The sequence below is a fragment of the Acinonyx jubatus genome, chromosome C1, assembly GCF_027475565.1.
Source record: "Acinonyx jubatus isolate Ajub_Pintada_27869175 chromosome C1, VMU_Ajub_asm_v1.0, whole genome shotgun sequence".
Taxonomy (NCBI): domain Eukaryota; kingdom Metazoa; phylum Chordata; class Mammalia; order Carnivora; family Felidae; genus Acinonyx; species Acinonyx jubatus.
This window is the reverse complement of record NC_069381.1, coordinates 154,114,841-154,132,233: the sequence shown is the minus strand read 5'-3', so window position 1 is coordinate 154,132,233 and position 17,393 is coordinate 154,114,841. Positions and strand designations below refer to the sequence as shown.

The 17,393-nt window shown below is 36.5% G+C and overlaps 1 protein-coding gene and 1 long non-coding RNA gene across 3 annotated transcripts in view; one reads left to right on the top strand and one right to left on the bottom strand.

Annotated features, from left to right (window-relative positions):
- Positions 1–17,393, bottom strand: part of B3GALT1 (beta-1,3-galactosyltransferase 1) — a 494,130-nt gene that overhangs the window by 152,625 nt on the left and 324,112 nt on the right. The gene's annotated exons all lie outside the window — the stretch shown is intronic.
- The window catches only part of LOC113598199 (uncharacterized), a 37,769-nt gene continuing 27,815 nt past the window's right edge, over positions 7,440–17,393 (top strand). Inside the window, exon 1 of the long non-coding RNA XR_008295412.1 lies at positions 7,440–7,466. This is a non-coding gene — a long non-coding RNA (uncharacterized LOC113598199). The remainder of the gene's footprint in view (positions 7,467–17,393) is intronic.

Below are 17,393 nucleotides of genomic sequence, written 5' to 3'. Positions count from 1 at the left end.
GCATTTTCTTTTTTTGGCCTACTGAATTTACCATCACTGTGAAAATTCCTTTCTCCCAAATTATAATACCATTTCAAAAAGGAACACAGAGCATCCTATAGCATACAGTCTTTTTCTTTATTTGCCACTCTTCATAAAGCTGGATGAAGCTTAAAGTTCTATTGATTTCCTTATCTGTTCAAGGCTGCTCAAGTTCACTCATAGCTTTCCACGAGGGTCTTAAACAAGAAATAAGCCCAACGGTCTGTGCCTTTTAAGTGTCAGGTTTCTGCTTCCTATACTTACAGACCATCATGCTCATTAGCATCTGGTGCAACATCTACTAATATCTCTTTGTTTGTTTGTTTCCATCTCCCACTGATTTCAAGTTGGTATTCAACTGTGAGTCTGGTACTTAAAAAAAAAAGCCTCTTGAAACGACTGAGATTAGATAAGCATTTACCCATACTCTCTACAGGGTTTTGCACCAGGACCTTGGGCACTCTTGTGTTGTGAATCTCATTTGGCTTACCAAGATCTTAATGCGCCCACTGAGAGCCCCAGACAATTCAATCACAAGTTCAGCAACCCCTTACGCTGCTTTTGCTTCCTTAAGGGCTATAATTTCCCTTATCATGCTGTCAGTCTGCACTATTGCAGACTTCCTTCCTTTTCTTGGCTCATCAAACTGGTTGGAAATTGGCCTGAATTGCATATGTAAGGAAACTGGAAGAAGAGCCCGTATCATCGGTTTTCTCTTCGATTACCCATGGGCTATGATGTCTTTACTGAGTTCAGATAGCAGAGCCCAATTATCTAAAAAACTAAGATACTATTTTCTTTTAGTATCATTTATTTATAGTTATGTTATCAACTAGATGACACTTGGCATTTGATTTTTATGATTTGAGGTAATTTTAAAACACTTGAACAGTTCTATTATTTTTAAGTTTTTACTAATCAGAAATGTATCCAATCCCATTAAAGTGAAAATATCTGTTTAAGTGCAAAGACATAAAATTTAAACTACAGGGCACTTATAAAGCTTGTACCAACTGCGTTAATAATAAGCACACTTTGGTTCTCAAATCGTCTCATTGGGAAGAAAAAAGAGGGAATTGTGCTGAGTCCTAAAAATTTTTTAAATGAGTATGCATGCTCTTTTTATTATAAAGTAATACATAGTTATACATACTACCATTATGAAAATTATGCCATATGGATATGATGCAAGGTAGACTCTAAGTTTGTGGTTAAGTTACTCCAGAGACCATGGAACAGAAAGGGTCACGGACCAAAATAAGAAGCTCGAGTCACTCAGACCATTAAGTCATTTTAAATACTTAGCAAGAAGAAAGAGGCAAGAGATGTGATAGGAAAAGGGAAAGTAGAGTAGGAGTCTTCTGCCTGAATTCTGGATTATGTAATGATATAAATACCATCTTTCTCCTGCTGATGCTGATGTGGTTATGAGGAGCACAGGTGATGTTTGAGCAAAAGGGCTTGGCAGATGGAAGGTGCCTACACCAACACATACATTTTATAACAGAGGCCGGTACACCTGGCCATAGTTAAAGGTTGCCAATTAACCTGATGAGCAGTAACAGGCTTTGTCAGAATGTATGTCATCCGAAGGTGGACAACTTAATACACCTGAATGTTGAGCGCCCCATCTAACTCATGTACATTTACCATATGATGCATATTAGATACTTAGTACACACATGCTTTACTTACTTGATCCATAGCCAGCTTGTCTCATACGTAACTAACATCTACATCCATGGAACACGCCTATTCTGCAAGCTACTTGCTTATTCCTTCTCTTACCTAACACGGTTTATGAATTTTGCCTATGCCTTATAAGATACTAAGTTATTCATTACGCTTAACATATCTATCCCATTTTCTTGTCTTCCAAAGCAGATTTAAATATTCTCAAGTACAGGAAACACATATCACTCATTTATTCAGCAAATGTATATTGAAAATGTACTATATTCTAGGCAAAATTCAAGTGGTGGTGATACAGCAGAGAACAAAATAAACAAAATATTTTGCTTATTCAGCAGAGAACAAAGACACAAAACCTTCTAATAAATTTTGAGTGGTCAAAACTTTTTATTCACAGTGATGCATGATATATTTAAAATTTTTCTTGTAATGATCTTTATTTTGTTTGTATTAATTTTTACTAAATGTGGAAAAATACAAGTAAGCCTATAATTATATTTTGAGCACATTTGAAAACATAGTGATTGCACACTTAAAAGAAAATGTAACTTTTCAAAATAACCTGTAGGCAATATGGGAAAATGTAACACTTGCGGAAGGATGTTTAGCTGTGATTAGAAAAAAAGAAAAGAAAAAAAGAAAAGAAAAAGTCCTCATCCCACATGGGAGGGATTAAATGGGCCATTCAAAGCCAGTTTAGATTCAATACACTTTGGAACAAAAGGGATAAGGATACAAATATAAAGGTAAGATCTGATTAGCTCTGAAGAAGAAACAAAATGAAACAGCAACATTATCTTAAACCACTGTGAGGGCTTTAAGATTTTAGAATTTCGCTGTAACTACTTTAAAAGACACTACCACAGAAAGCTATGTATTTGGGAGTTTAAATGTCAATTTTCTACATTCAGGTGTTCTGGTATTTTGTGCTATTTTAAAGAACCGAAATACTTATATTTTTGTTGGTATTGTTATTGTTATTTCAGATCTTTTTAAAAAATCTGAAATTTGAATCCTTTCTATCTAACATTTCAACCAGTTTTAAAAATTTTTATATAAACAAGGTGCACCTGCTTAGAAAGCATTCTTCCATATGTAAATAATTTCCAAAAGAAAGAGAACAATGAAAATTGACAGAGCAAAGCTTCAACTGCACAAACAATTCCTACTTTAGTTCAAAGACTTTCTGAAAAGTAGAATACCCATCTGTAAGTGATAAAACTAAAAGAAGATAAATTGGTAATATATTCTTTGAAACACAAATTTAAACTTTCACTCAATAAAAACATTTCAGCTCTTGCAAATAACAAAAAGTTGTTTTAAAAAGTCTTCAAAGGTATCAAATAAGGCACAAATTGTTTGAAAACTAAAGAGTCAAAGGAACATATCTGGAGTTGGTTTATAATTATGTCCTCATTTTCCCCAAAACCAAGGCTCCAAAAAAACTTTTTTTGTAAGAACTAAAAAATATGCACAAAGAATACATAAAAAATACACTCAAAACTCTGCAATGACATCATTAATACCCTTTGTCTTTTTAAGGATTTTACCTTTTGAAAAATAAATATTATTTTACTTTCTTTTTAAAAATTATTGGTTGAATTTATTTCATTTTTACACTGGGAATAGTTTGTTATTTCTGTTCATTTTATTGTAATTACTCTTGCTTAGTAATTATTTTCACTGGAATGTTAAGGTATGGCTATCACTCACTCACATTTTATAGTTCATTTTTTGATGTTTTATAATATTTATAAATTTTCATATTTTAAGTGTATTAAATACTTACTTTTACAGTTTTTAATTCTAAACACTTTTATTTATTTTTATTTATTTATTTATTTTAGAGAGAAAGAGAACAAGCAGGGGAGAGGGGCAGAGAGAGAGAGAGAGAGAGAGAGAGAGAGAGAGAGAGAATCTCAAGCAGGCTCAACTCAGCATGGAGACCAACACAGGGCTCAATCCCACAACCCTAGGATCATGACATGAGCCGAAATCAAGAGTTGGACATTCAACTACCTGAGCCACCCAGGCACCCCCTAAGCACTTTTAAATGCAGTTTTGTCATTTTTCTCTTGTATTGCATCATTATGTATGTATTGCTCAAATCATAGTTAACGGTCTTGATATTTCCAAATCTCCAAATTTGAGGTTGATACTAATACACAAACAGATAAATGTAGCTTTTAGGATGTTTGTATGAGAAGGTAATCAAGAAATTTAAGTGTTCTAAAGTTTTAATTTTCATTGGCTTATTCCTAAACTCATCTTTCCCCACAGCTGTTCAGCAACATTATGCTTCCAATTGTTGAGAACAAAAATCATGGCATTGTCCTTGAAGTTCCTTCCCTCTTGCTATACAATCATCAGTAGCAAATCCTGTCGAATGCACCTTCAAAACATTTTCAGAAACAGAGCACTTTATCATCTTCTCTGCAGATGCCCTGGTCTAAGGTCTCCATCATCTCATTCTGGATTACTCTGGCATCCCTATAGCATCCAGGATGATCCTCCTAAATTTCAGATCCAAACACATCACTCCTTTGAGCCAGACTTTCCTAGAGCTCCCCATACCTTTTCGAGTCCAGATGTCCTTACAAGATTAGTCCTCACTCCTTTGTGAACACTCAAGAGGGACGGGGAAGTCTATTGCATTTATTCATGTTTTTGTTTATGATGTTCTTTCTTCTTGATGCTTCCAAACTCCTCCTTTTATCATTCCTTTTCTGTTTAGAGAACTTCCTATAACCATTCTGTTAAGGCAGGTCTGTTGTTGACAGGTTTTCTGTTTTGCCTCATCTGAGAATGTCTTGATTTCCCCTTCCTTCCTGAAGGATATTTTTGCTGGATATAGGATTCTGGGTTGATCTTTTCTTTCAGTACTTTAAAAATGCTGTACCACTTACTTCTGGCCTCCATGTTTTCTGATAAGTCCACTGTTACTCAAATTGCTTCCCCCCTATAAATAAAGTGTTTCTCTCTGGCTTTTTAATTGTTTTTTTCTTTTTTTTTGGTCTTTATTTAAAAAAAATTTTTATTTATTTTTGAGATAGAGAGAGACAGAGCATGAATGGGGGAGGGACAGAGAGAGAGGGAGACACAGAATCTGAAACAGGCTCCAGGCTCTGAGCTGTCAGCACAGAGCCCGACGCGGGGCTTGAACTCACAAACTGTGAGATCATGACCTGAGCCAAAGTCGGAAGCTTACCCGACTGAGCCACCCAGGCGCCCCTGGTCTTTATTTTTGAAAAGTTCGACTATGATGTTTTTTGGTATAGATTTCTTTAAGCTTATATTATTTGGGATTTGCTCAACTTCTTAAATCTGTATTTTTATTTGGTTTTTGTCAAATTTGGGAAATTTCTGGCCATTGTTTCTCCTAATACTTTTCCAGTACTGCCTCTTTCTCTTCTCCTTCTGGGACTCTGATGATATGGGCATTAGATCTTTTGTATTAGTCTTATAGGTCCCTGAGGCTTTGTTCATTTTTATGTTTTTAGTCCTCTTCCTCTATTCAGAATGAGTAATTGCTATTATTCCATTTTTTGGCTTATTGATTGTTTTCTCCTCTGCCCCTCTGTTCTATTGCTAAGTCCATCTACTGAGGTTTTCTAATTTCAGTTATTTTACTTTTTAGTTCTAAAATAAACAATTTTCCATTTGGTTCTTCTTTATATTTTCTAATTCCTTGCTGAGACTATTTTTTCCATTATTTTTAAGTGTGTTCATAATTGCTTATTGAAGCATTTTTGCAATGGCTGTGTTAAAACCTCTGGCAGCAAATTCTAACATTGTCAAATCTGTTTTGACATCTATTGATTGTCTTTTTAAATTCTGTTTGATATCTCCTGGTCCGACAATGGCCCTTAGCTAGAGGTGCTTTTATTATGTCTTTTTTTTCCATATAAGGGAATGGAAGCTCAGATGGGCCCCAGAACATAGCGTTCAAAATGGGGCTGGGAGCTGAAACCAGAATCCAACTATGTATGATACCAAAGCCAGGCTCTCAAGCTCTCAAATTACAGACAAATATGTGTAGTGTGATTCTATTTTTATAAGAAAAAAATGTACAGCTAGATATGGATTTCTAGCATAGAAAAAAAAAAACTTAAGAATAGATTTCAAAATCTTAGCTGGTATTTTTAATGAACATAATATTTAGATGATTTCCCTTTTTGTTTTTCTGTGTTTTAAATTATCTGCAACAATCTCAGCTTAATCACCTATCCATTTTATGATTTTGAATAAAGCTCTGAATATCTTGCATATTTGTTGAAACTAATTGAAAGTTGTGTTTTTGATGTTTTGTTTCTCATATGAATAGTCACAAATTATGTGCTCTAAAAAAAGTCAATTAAATGTTAAAAAATATAAAATTACTCTTTACTTTTAAACTCTTATTTGCAGGAAGTAGATTTAACACAGTTTTGTTAAGGGAGAAATTTTGTTTTCTGTTTATTTTCCTCATATTCTTTAATGTCCATTTCATCTATAGTCAAAGTAATTTAGAACTTAAATCAGATTATCTTCAAACAGCATTTTTTTGGTAGTGAAAATAATTAAATATATTCCATGGTCCCTCCATTCTCTCACCCTCTTCTTTCCTCTTCTACAGTCAGTATTTAAAGTAGCAACAGAAACCTTTGGAATGATAATATATTTTTTTCTAATAGACTTGAATGACATGGTATATTTTCACATCGTGTTGCCATGACTACCAAACCCTTCAGCTCATCTTCATTTAAATATGTTCACTGTTAAATTAGACATGTAGCTTAAGCAATTTAGGATGTTCCACAATTTTTGTTTAAAACATTGGTTATATGCTAAGTCTCAAGTTCACTCTTTCAGTGAGAATAATGCTGGCATGTTGCTGGCTATGGAACATCTATTCTGCTTCACAATTCTTCCAAAGGCTGTTACAAAGAAAAAGCCAACACTTGTCTAGAAGAGATTTTCAAGTTTCAAATTCAAAGTAATTTGCCAATCAGGTACAGAGCAAAATTTATGAATGTTGTGAAATAAGTCAGAAAGCTTTTCCTAAATTCTAACATGTCTGGGTTGACATTGAGACTTCTTAAGCATACCCACAAGCCCACAGCAGAATACTGAAAAACCTTCAAATGACAACAAAGGTCTCTTCTTGGCTGATTTAGAAATGTCTGTCTAGATGCAGACCCCTTTAGCCCCTCTCTGTGTGAAGGTGTGATTGTTGCACATTGCAGGGAATTCACACGGACTTGCTATTCAGGGGTGAACTTTGCAGAGAAAGAAGCAGTGGCCATAAAAGAATAGTCAGCATCCAAAAGTTTAAACTTGGCCACCTCTTTTCAAGGCTTGCATACTAGAGAATGAAGATATGAATTTAGTCTGTATGTGTTTGTGTGTGTGTGTACGTGTGTTTGTGTGCGTGTGTGTGCAGGCATGTCAGGGTAAGCATAATTTTGCACACACTAGACTGCTTAAATCCTGTTTTTTAAAACCTGACTAGCTTTGAGGAAGACTTTAATGTTATTCAAATACAAATCTTTCCAATTGAAAACAAAACCAAAATATTTGTTTTACTTAAAAAAGATTTTTTTAAATGTTTATTCATTTTTGAGAGACACAGAGAGACAGAATGTGAGCAGGGGAGGGGCAGAGAGAGACAGATACAGAATCTGAAGCGGGCTCCAGGTTCTGGGCTGGAACCCACGAATTGTGAGATCCTGACCTGAGCCGAAGCTGGATGGTCAACCGACTGAGCCACCCAGGTGCCTGTGTTTTTTTACTTTCAATTTTTTTTCCAAAATCTTTAAATAAGTAACAATATAACAAAGAGAAATAAATTGGTTTGATCCTGATAACTCTTAGACTTGATCTTTAAAATGATACTTCTTTAAATTTTACAGATTTAAAGTGCAACAAATATATCTCAATTCTTCTAATGTCTACTCAGAAATTCACATGAATTACTAAGAACTGCTAAATTTTCTAATATCATATTTTATTTTCTATTAAAAGTCTATTAAGATGAGCTTTTGCCTAGGTGAAACTATAAGATCAAATTCTAAACTATAAAACTATAATGCTCAATAAATAACTGTGGATAAATGTATTGGAAAGGATGACAGTCAGTATATTTTTATTAGTAAACCTAATTCTCCATAAAGTGTTAAGGTTTTTATTAAAATGAGCTGTTCATAAATCCTAATGCACTGTCTAATCTTCCTACCTGCAGTGTCTCTCAAAATGGAATACTAAAAATAATTAACAAGTCAAAACAGGGAAGGAATTCTAATAATCCTTCATTTTGAATTCCAGGATCACTGACTGACAGTCACTACTTATTGCAAATGACCCCTGGTCTTATTTTGGTTTTCAGTAAATCAAACCAATAATAAATAAATTAAAAGTGACCTTTTCATTTAAGTGAAGCAGGTGGAGTAAAATATTTAACAGGTTTAAGGAAGCAAACAAAAGTGTGTGAACTTAGTTGGTTTAAATTTCCCTGAGACAGTCCTTATCTACTTAGCCCTTTCTTCTGAGGAGAAAAATTAGCTTAAGGAGTAGGGTTACTGACATGCGACTACATTGCTTTAGAATTTTCCAATGGTGTTCCACTGCCCAAAGAATAAAACCCAAATTCTTTCCCTTGGCCCCCACCTCTCCCTCTGATTCATATTCTTCCTCTTGTGCATCATTTTCTATGTTCTAACCTCAGCAGCCTATTTCCATTCCTTAAATATATCAAGCTCATTCCTGCCTCAGGGCCTTTGCATCTGCTTAGGATAGTAATCCTCGTATCTTCATAGCTCTCAAACCAAATGATACCTTTTAGGTCTTTCCTAAGCTTCACTGTTAAAAGTAGCCCTCTCTGATGCCTTGAAAATTATTTTAATAATTTATTTATTTACCTATGTGTTTGTTTTCTGTCTAGTCTAAGTAGAATAATGGATAAACTTATTTTAGAACCATGCCTAGAACCGCATCTGACACATATTATGTGCTCAATAATATATACAGACTGAATGACCCTCAGGTTATTTCAAAGGTAGGTTCTGTGACAGTGTAATTTTGTCTAAGAACTAATATTTGCATAATCATTTTGCAACTTACCAAAATTTCCATGTACAATATCTCATTACATTCTTAGACCTTTATAAAATCTGAAGAAATTAAGGTAAGATGATATTGTTCTTTCTACAGTTTAGAAACTGTATGAGCCACATCGTGACTCATATCCGGATTTAAGTGGTGTGGTTGATGTTGATATCATGTACTTCACTGTCACTTCTCCATTCTTCATGAGCCCCAGGTGGCTGGGATTAAATGATGGGACAGCAACACATGTAACGCATATGGCCATGTGGACTGTGAACCAACCTACCCACATCTGGCATCAGTGCTACCTGATCTGACCACCAAGCTGTTGCTATCCCCAGTAGGCACAAAGTCACCATTTCTTCCTTCCAATATTAATTCTGCTTAGAATAAAGGAAAATAAATGCTATGTGCTTAAAGCCATTGGATCTTCATTGGTGTTACAAAACGTGGTCATGGAAACTTCTATCCCTAGGAGAACAATCTAGCATTATAACCAGAGGAATAGGTATTTTGCCTGAAATATGAACATATTTTTTTTGGATTCCTGGAATCTTTGGGCTAGAAATTAACTTTTATAGGTGACAAAAATAAGGAACGGAGAGGACAAAGTGATCTGTAAAAGATCACTTAGCTACTTAGTGGTTGAGCCAGGACTGAGTCCAGATTGCTGCCCTTCCAGTCTATATGATTTATGCCTTTTTTGAAATTATATCAGACACTGGGTAATTTTGCAGGGCTTGAAAGTATGGGAACAAGGAGAACAAGATAAAAATGTAAGTAATCTGTAGGCTGTGATGATACCCAGTGATTTTTATTGAACAAATACACACATACCATTGATTTACTGGACAAATGTTTATTCCATGCCTATTTTATTGTAGGTTCTATTCTAGACACTAGGGATATAATGGAGAACATGATAGCATTTCTCTCTTCAAGAGCTCATGGTCAAATGGAGAGACTAACCAATACTAGATGTGTAATTTTGACACACAGTGTTAGGTGCTATGATAAACACAAGCATTTGGGAACACAGAGATGTGGCAACTAACCCAGATGGTGACCAGCTGGGAAGAGCTCCTGATGCATACTTTTCCCAGACTAAGATCTAAAGGATGAGAAAGAAATGTTTGTGTGAAGAGGGAAAATGTTTCAGGTAGAGAGGAACATGCATGTCAAAGTGCATGCCTTAATGTATCTTCTCATCCATGATGACCAAAACACAAAAAACAAAATAGCATTTATTCTTATTTTTTTTGTGAAAAATGGTACTTCAATACCTGATTGCCTCATATGTGTTTTTATTTGGACTATCACCTTATAAAAGATTCATCACCCTGGCAAAGTGGGTTATAGTGAGACCCCATCGGCTGAAAGTGCAGAGGGGCAGGTCTTTATGAACTTTGAAGAAGGCCAGGTTCACATTTATCTTGATCACTTATACCTTCCTCAGAAAATCTTTGGTGTAATTTTAAAGTCTTTGGTGTGATTTAAAATAAACGTATTAAGGTGGCCCTTCCTTATTCTTCGGCCAACTGCCTTGAAGCATTTAGCTTCAAGACCTCTAGCTAGGTCTTTGTAAATTAATAACCCAGAAAATTAAAAGCAAGTGAATTGTTTTTCTAAAAATCTACATGTCTAGAACTATCTTCACAATAATTATAAAAGTCATAAATTAGAATTTCCTTCTCTAAGGATAATCAGAAATAGATGTTAATCAAAACAAAAGCTGAATACTCTTTCTTGCAATCTTTGTCCAATTTATGCACTCATTTCAGGGGTCTGCCAAAATGTCACATGTTTCTAGTTTTACCGAACCAAGCAGAATGATTTTGAGTATGCATTTGCTTCTTTCCTTCATTGAAAAGTAACTATGGAGAGCCATCCATTTCCTAAGTACTCTTCTAGGTACTAGGAACACAGTCACATTCCTATCCGCAAGGAATTTACAGAAAGAGGGAGAGACTGGAGGGAGGGTAGAAATAGAAGAGCTGCCAGGAAGAACAGCAGGAAAGAGGGTGCCTGTGCCATAGTGGGCTGGATCCTGTAGACTCTGCAACCCAGAACTATGGAATCAGAATCTTGGGAGGTTGGGCTTGACAATTTACATTAACAACAACAACAACAACAACAACAACAACGACTCTTCAAGTTATTCCCAAACACATTCAAGTTTGAGAACCTTTGCTTTGGCAAGGTGAGGTCACTGAAGAGTTTTAAGCAAACAAGTAGGGTGAGGGGTTAAGTGTTTTAGGAGCAGTACGTTGCTATCTGTATGGGGAGGGAGGCAGGGCATTTTAATTTTGCAATGCGAACTGGACCATTTTGATAATATGGCATCAAATATGGGAGGAAGTGTGGGGTCATGCACAGAGATGAAATAACATTTAGGGCTTGGATGAAGAATTAGTTTCACATGTGACTTAATCATTAGTTGAAAGTTAGTATTTTTATTTATTTTGTCTTTTTGTGAAAGCATATTTCCATTTGATCCAAATGCCTTAGTTAAAATATCAGGTAACAAAGGTGACAATGATTTGGAGCTAGGCAAGCACAGAAACAGGGAGGGTGCAATAATCTAAGCAAGAGATAAAGAAGATGAAAAATGGTGCTAGGAACAGGGTGTCATAGAACAACAGCGGAAGAATTAAAGGACTTGGCTCCCAATTGGATGGAAAAGACAAGAAGCAAATAGTTGTGACCTAAAAAAAAATCATTATTTTGTAATTATTGGATATGGAACTGAGTCGATATGATTTACCTTAATGAGATCGCTTTATGGAAGTGCTTCAGTGGAAAGCAGGCCAAAGAAAGCACAGCTTAGCTTTATCCTTCACTGTTCTGAAAACAGCCGCCCTGATGACAGGGTTTGTGCATCATCACCTTGGACTTAAGCCTTCTATTCTGCTTTGGGCTTTTGCACACTGTGCTGCAATGATGTGCCTGTGCGCCCGCCTCTCGCATCGCACTATAAGTGCCTCAGTAGCAGGGTCCATGCTCTTCTACTGCTACAGTGGCCTGCACCCTGGAGACCCTCCATACTTGGTTTTAAAATATACAAACTGATGAACAGTGGCACTGATTGTAAGTAGCATTTTCTGGCTTTCTAACTTCCAGAGAACCCTTAGCGCATGCCTCTACTCTTCAACAAGCCCACACTGTCCTCTGGCGGTATTCCCATCCTGGAAAATCCAAATGAAAGGTGTTCCAGGCAGTCACACAGAGAGTTATGGTTCTACATGTCCTATCAGGGAATAGCTTGAGTCTGAGAACTCCTGCGTGAACTGTAGCAGATGGCTTTCCAGATGTTTTTCCTGGTTAACAGCTGTCATCAGTTAGACTTTGGAGAAATGACCGGGGCTTTTCCATGGCCGTTCAGATTAAATTCTACAAAACTTTTATATAAAAGAGTGAAAGTACTGCTACTTGTAAAGATTATACTTAGAGTTGCTTAATAGAATTTTTTTTTAAAAAAACTGGAATTTTTAAAGCTTTGGATTTGCTTTCAAGACTTTACTTGCTAACATTCTCCAATTCAAGACAATTCTAGAAGGGCAGAGGCGAATGGGACCTGGAAGATGATTCAGTCCAGGCCCTACATTATAAATGAGGAAACGCAGACCTACTCAAGCTGGGTGACATGTGTAAAGTCCGTGGCTCACTTGTGCAGAGGTTTAGAATCCAGCACTTGTGGGAGTTTGCTTAACGTATAAGAATTCTGCCTTAGGTTTATTTTGATTAAGTGCTTATTTTACTCTCCCACTTATACCTATTGCCCTTTTCTTCCTAAATTCCTTCTATTTCTTTGGTGCCCATCTCTCTTTCCTCCATGATTTGTGATTAATAAAGTTCAGTCGAATGGAGTGACCTAATATAAGCCAGCAAATATTATTACTGGTTATTTGATGAACACCAAGTCCATATCTATGTAAATAAATTATGTTTATGGTAGATAATGAAATTGAGAAAGAAAATTCTATGGTCTAATGAAAATGTCTATTTAGTGGGTCTGATCATGAGTTAGTGAAAAGTTTACCTGTTAATATATTGGGGAACCTGGGTAGCTCTGCTGGTTAAGCATCCAGCTCTTGACTTTAGCTCAGGTCATGATCTCATGGTCATGAGATTGAGCCCCATGTCACACCGAGCGTAGAGCCTGCTTGGGATTCTCTCCCTCTCTCTGTCCTTCCCCACTGGTTTTCTCTTTCTCTGTCTCTCAAAGTAAATAAACATCAAAAACATAAATGTTAATAGTATCACGCTAAACCTTTCACATATATCCTTGTATTTATTTATTTTTATTTTTATTTTTTTCAATATATGAAATTTATTGTCAAATTGGTTTCCATACAACACCCAGTGCTCATCCCAAAAGGTGCCCTCAATACCTATCACCCACACTCCCCTCCCTGCCACCCCCCATCAACCCTCAGTTTGTTCTCAGTTTTTAAGAGTCTCTTATGATTTGGCTCTCTCCCACTCTAACCCCCCCTTTTTTTTCCTTCCCCTCCCCCTGGGTTTCTGTTAAGTTTCTCAGGATCCACGTAAGAGTGAACACATATGGTATCTGTCTTTTCTCTGTATGACTTATTTCACTTAGCATAACACTCTCCAATTCCATCCACGTTGCTACAAAGGCCATATTTCATTCTTTCTAATTGCCACGTAGTACTCCATTGTGTATATAAACCACAATTTTTATCCATTCATCAGTTGATGGACATTTCGGCTCTTTCCATAATTTGGCTATTGTTGAGAGTGCTGCTATAAACATTGGGGTATGAGTGCCCCTATGCATCAGCACTCCTGTATCCCTTGGGTAAATTCCTAGCAGTGCTACTGCTGGGTCATAGGGTAGGTCTATTTTTAATTTTTTGAGGAACCTCCACACTGTTTTCCAGAGTGGCTGTACCAGTTTGCATTCCCACCAACAGTGCAAGAGGGTTCCCGTTTCTCCACATCCTCGCCAGCATCTACAGTCTCCTGATTTGTTCATTTTGGCCACTTTGACTGGCGTGAGGTGATATCTGAGTGTGGTTTTGACTTGCATTTCCCTGATGAGGAGTGACATTGAGCAGCTTTTCATGTGCCTGTTGGCCATCCGGATGTCTTCTCTAGAGAAGTGTCTATTCATGTTTCCTGCCCATTTCTTCACTGGGTTATTTGTTTTTCGGGTGTGGAGTTTGGTGAGCTCTTTATAGATTCTGGATACTAGTCCTTTGTCCAATATGTCATTTGCGAATATCTTTTCCCATTCCGTTGGTTGCCTTTTAGTTTTGTTGGTTGTTTCCCTTGCTGTGCAGAAGATTTTTATCTTCATAAGGTCCTAGTAGTTCATTTTTGCTTTTAATTCCCTTGCCTTTGGGGATGTGTCGAGTAAGAAATTGCTACGGCTGAGGTCAGAGAGGTCTTTTCCTGCTTTCTCCTCTAGGGTTTTGATGGTTTCCTGTCTCACATTCAGGTCCTTCATCCATTTTGAGTTTATTTTTGTGAATGGTGTGAGAAAGTGGTCTAGTTTCAACCTTCTGCATGTTGCTGTCCAGTTCTCCCAGCACCATTTGTTAAAGAGACTGTCTTTTTTCCATTGGATGTTCTTTCCTACTTTGTCAAAGATGAGTTGCCCATATGTTTGTGGGTCTAGTTCTGGGGTATCTATTCTATTCCATTGGTCTATGTGTCTGTTTTTGTGCCAATACCATGCTGTCTTGATGATTACAGCTTTGTAGTAGAGGCTACAGTCTGGGATTGTGATACCTCCTGCTTTGGTCTTCTTCTTCAAAATTGCTTTGGCTATTCAGGACCTTTTGTGGTTCCATATGAATTTTAGGATTGCTTGTTCTAGCTTCGAGAAGAATGCTGGTGCAATTTTGATTGGGATTGCATTGGATGTGTAGATAGCTTTGGGTAGTATTGACATTTTGACAATATTTATTCTTCCAATCCATGAGCAGGGAATGTCTTTCCATTTCCTTATATCTTCTTCAATTACCTTCATAAGCTTTCTATAGTTTTCAGCATACAGATCTTTTACATCTTTGGTTAGATTTATCCCTGGGTATTTTATGCTTCTTGGTGCAATTGTGAATGGGATCAGTTTCTTTATTTGTCTTTCTGCTGCTTCATTATTAGTGTATAAGAATGCAATTGATTTCTGTACATTGATTTTGTATCCTGCAACTTTGTTAAATTCATGTATCAGTTCTAGCAGACTTTTGGTGGAGTCTATCGGATTTTCCATGTATAATATCATGTCATCTGCAAAAAGTGAAAGCTTGACTTCATCTTTGCCAATTTTGATGCCTTTGATTTCCTTTTGTTGTCTGATTGCTGATGCTAGCATTTCCAACACTATGTTAAACAACAGCAGTGAGAGTGGGCATCCCTGTCGTGTTCCTGATCTCAGGGAAAAAGCTCTCAGTTTTTCCCCATTGAGGATGATGTTAGCTGTGGGCTTTTCATAAATGGCTTTTATGATCTTTAAGTATGTTCCTTCTATCCCGACTTTCTCAAGGGTTTTTATTAAGAAAGGGTTCTGGATTTTGTCAAAGGCCTTTTCTGCATCGATTGACAGGATCATATGGTCCTTATCTTTTCTTTTATTAATGTGATGTATCACGTTGATTGATTTGCGAATGTTGAACCAGCCTTGCAGCCCAGGAATGAATCCCACTTGATCATGGTGAATAATTCTTTGTATATGCTGTTGAATTCGATTTGCTAGTATCTTATTGAGAATTTTTGCATCCATATTCATCAGGGATATTGGCCTGTAGTTCTCTTTTTTTACTCGGTCTCTGTCTGGTTTAGGAAACAAAGTAATACTGGCTTCATAGAATGAGTCTGGAAGTTTTCCTTCCCTTTCCATTTTTTGGAGTAGCTTGAGAAGGATAGGTATTATCTCTGCTTTAAACGTCTGGTAGAACTCCCCTGGGAAGCCATCTGGTCCTGGACTCTTATTTGTTGGGAGATTTTTGATGACTGATTCAATTTCTTCGCTGGTATGGGTCTGTTCAAGCTTTCTATTTCCTCCTGATTGAGTTTTGGAAGCATGTGGGTGTTTAGGAATTTGTCCATTTCTTCCAGGTTGTCCAATTTGTTGGCATATAATTTTTCATAGTATTCCCTGATAATTGCTTGAATCTCTGAGGGATTGGTTGTAATAATTCCATTTTCATTCATGATTTTATCTATTTGGGTCATCTCCCTTTTCTTTTTGAGAAGCCTGGCTAGAGGTTTGTCAATTTTGTTTATTTTTTCAAAAAACCAACTCTTGGTTTCGTTGGTCTGCTTTAGAGTTTTTTTAGATTCTATATTGTTTATTTCTGCTCTGATCTTTATTATTTCTCTTCTTCTGCTGGGTTTAGGCTGTCTTTGCTGTTCTGCTTCTATTTCCTATAGGTGTGCTGTTAGATTTTGTATTTGGGATTTTTCTTGTTTCTTGAGATAGGCCTGGATTGCAATGTATTTTCCTCTCAGGACTGCCTTCGCTGCATCCCAAAGCATTTGGATTGTTGTATTTTCATTTTCGTTTGTTTCCATATATTTTTAAATTTCTTCTCTAATTGCCTGGTTGACCCATTCATTCTTTAGTAGGGTGTTCTTTAACCTCCATGCTTTTGGAGGTTTTTCAGACTTTTTCCTGTGGCTGATTTCAAGCTTCATAACATTGTGGTCTGAAAGTATGCATGGTATGATTTCAATTCTTGTATACTTATGAAGGCTGTTTTATGACCCAGTATGTGATCTATCTTGGAGAATGTTCCATGTGCACTCGAGAAAAAAGTATATTCTGTCGCTTTGGGATGCAGAGTTCTAAATATATCTGTCAAGTCCATCTGATCCAATGTATCATTCAGGGCCCTTGTTTCTTTATTGACCGTGTGTCTAGATGATCTATCCATTTCTGTAAGTGGGGTGTTAAAGTCCCCTGCAATTACCACATTCTGATAAATAAGGTTGCTTATGTTTGTGAGTAATTGTTTTATATATTTGGGGGCTCCTGTATTCGGCACATAGACATTTATAATTGTTAGCTCTTCCTGATGGATAGACCCTGTGATTATTATATAATGCCCTTCTTCATCTCTTGTTACAGCCTTTAATTTAAAGTCTAGTTTGTCTGATATAAGTATGGCTACTCCAGCTTTCTTTTGACTTCCAGTAGCATGATAAATAGTTCTCCATCCCCTCACTCTCCATCTGAAGGTGTCGTCAGGTCTAAAATGAGTCTCTTGTAGACAGCAAATAGATGGATCTTGTTTTTTTATCCATTCTGATATCCTATGTCTTTTGGTTGGAACATTTAGTCCATTGACATTCAATGTTATTATAGAAAGATATGGGTTTAGAGTCATTGTGATGTCCGTAGGTTTCATGCTTGTAGCGATGTCTCTGGTACTTTGTCTCACAGGATCCCCCTTAGGATCTCTTGTACGGCTCGTTTAGTGGTGATGAATTCCTTCAGTTTTCGTTTGTTTGGGAAGACCTTTATCTCTCCTTCTATTCTAAATGACAGACTTGCTGGATAAAGGATTCTCGGCTGCATATTTTTTCTGTTCATCACATTGAAGATTTCCTGCCATTCTTTTCTGGTC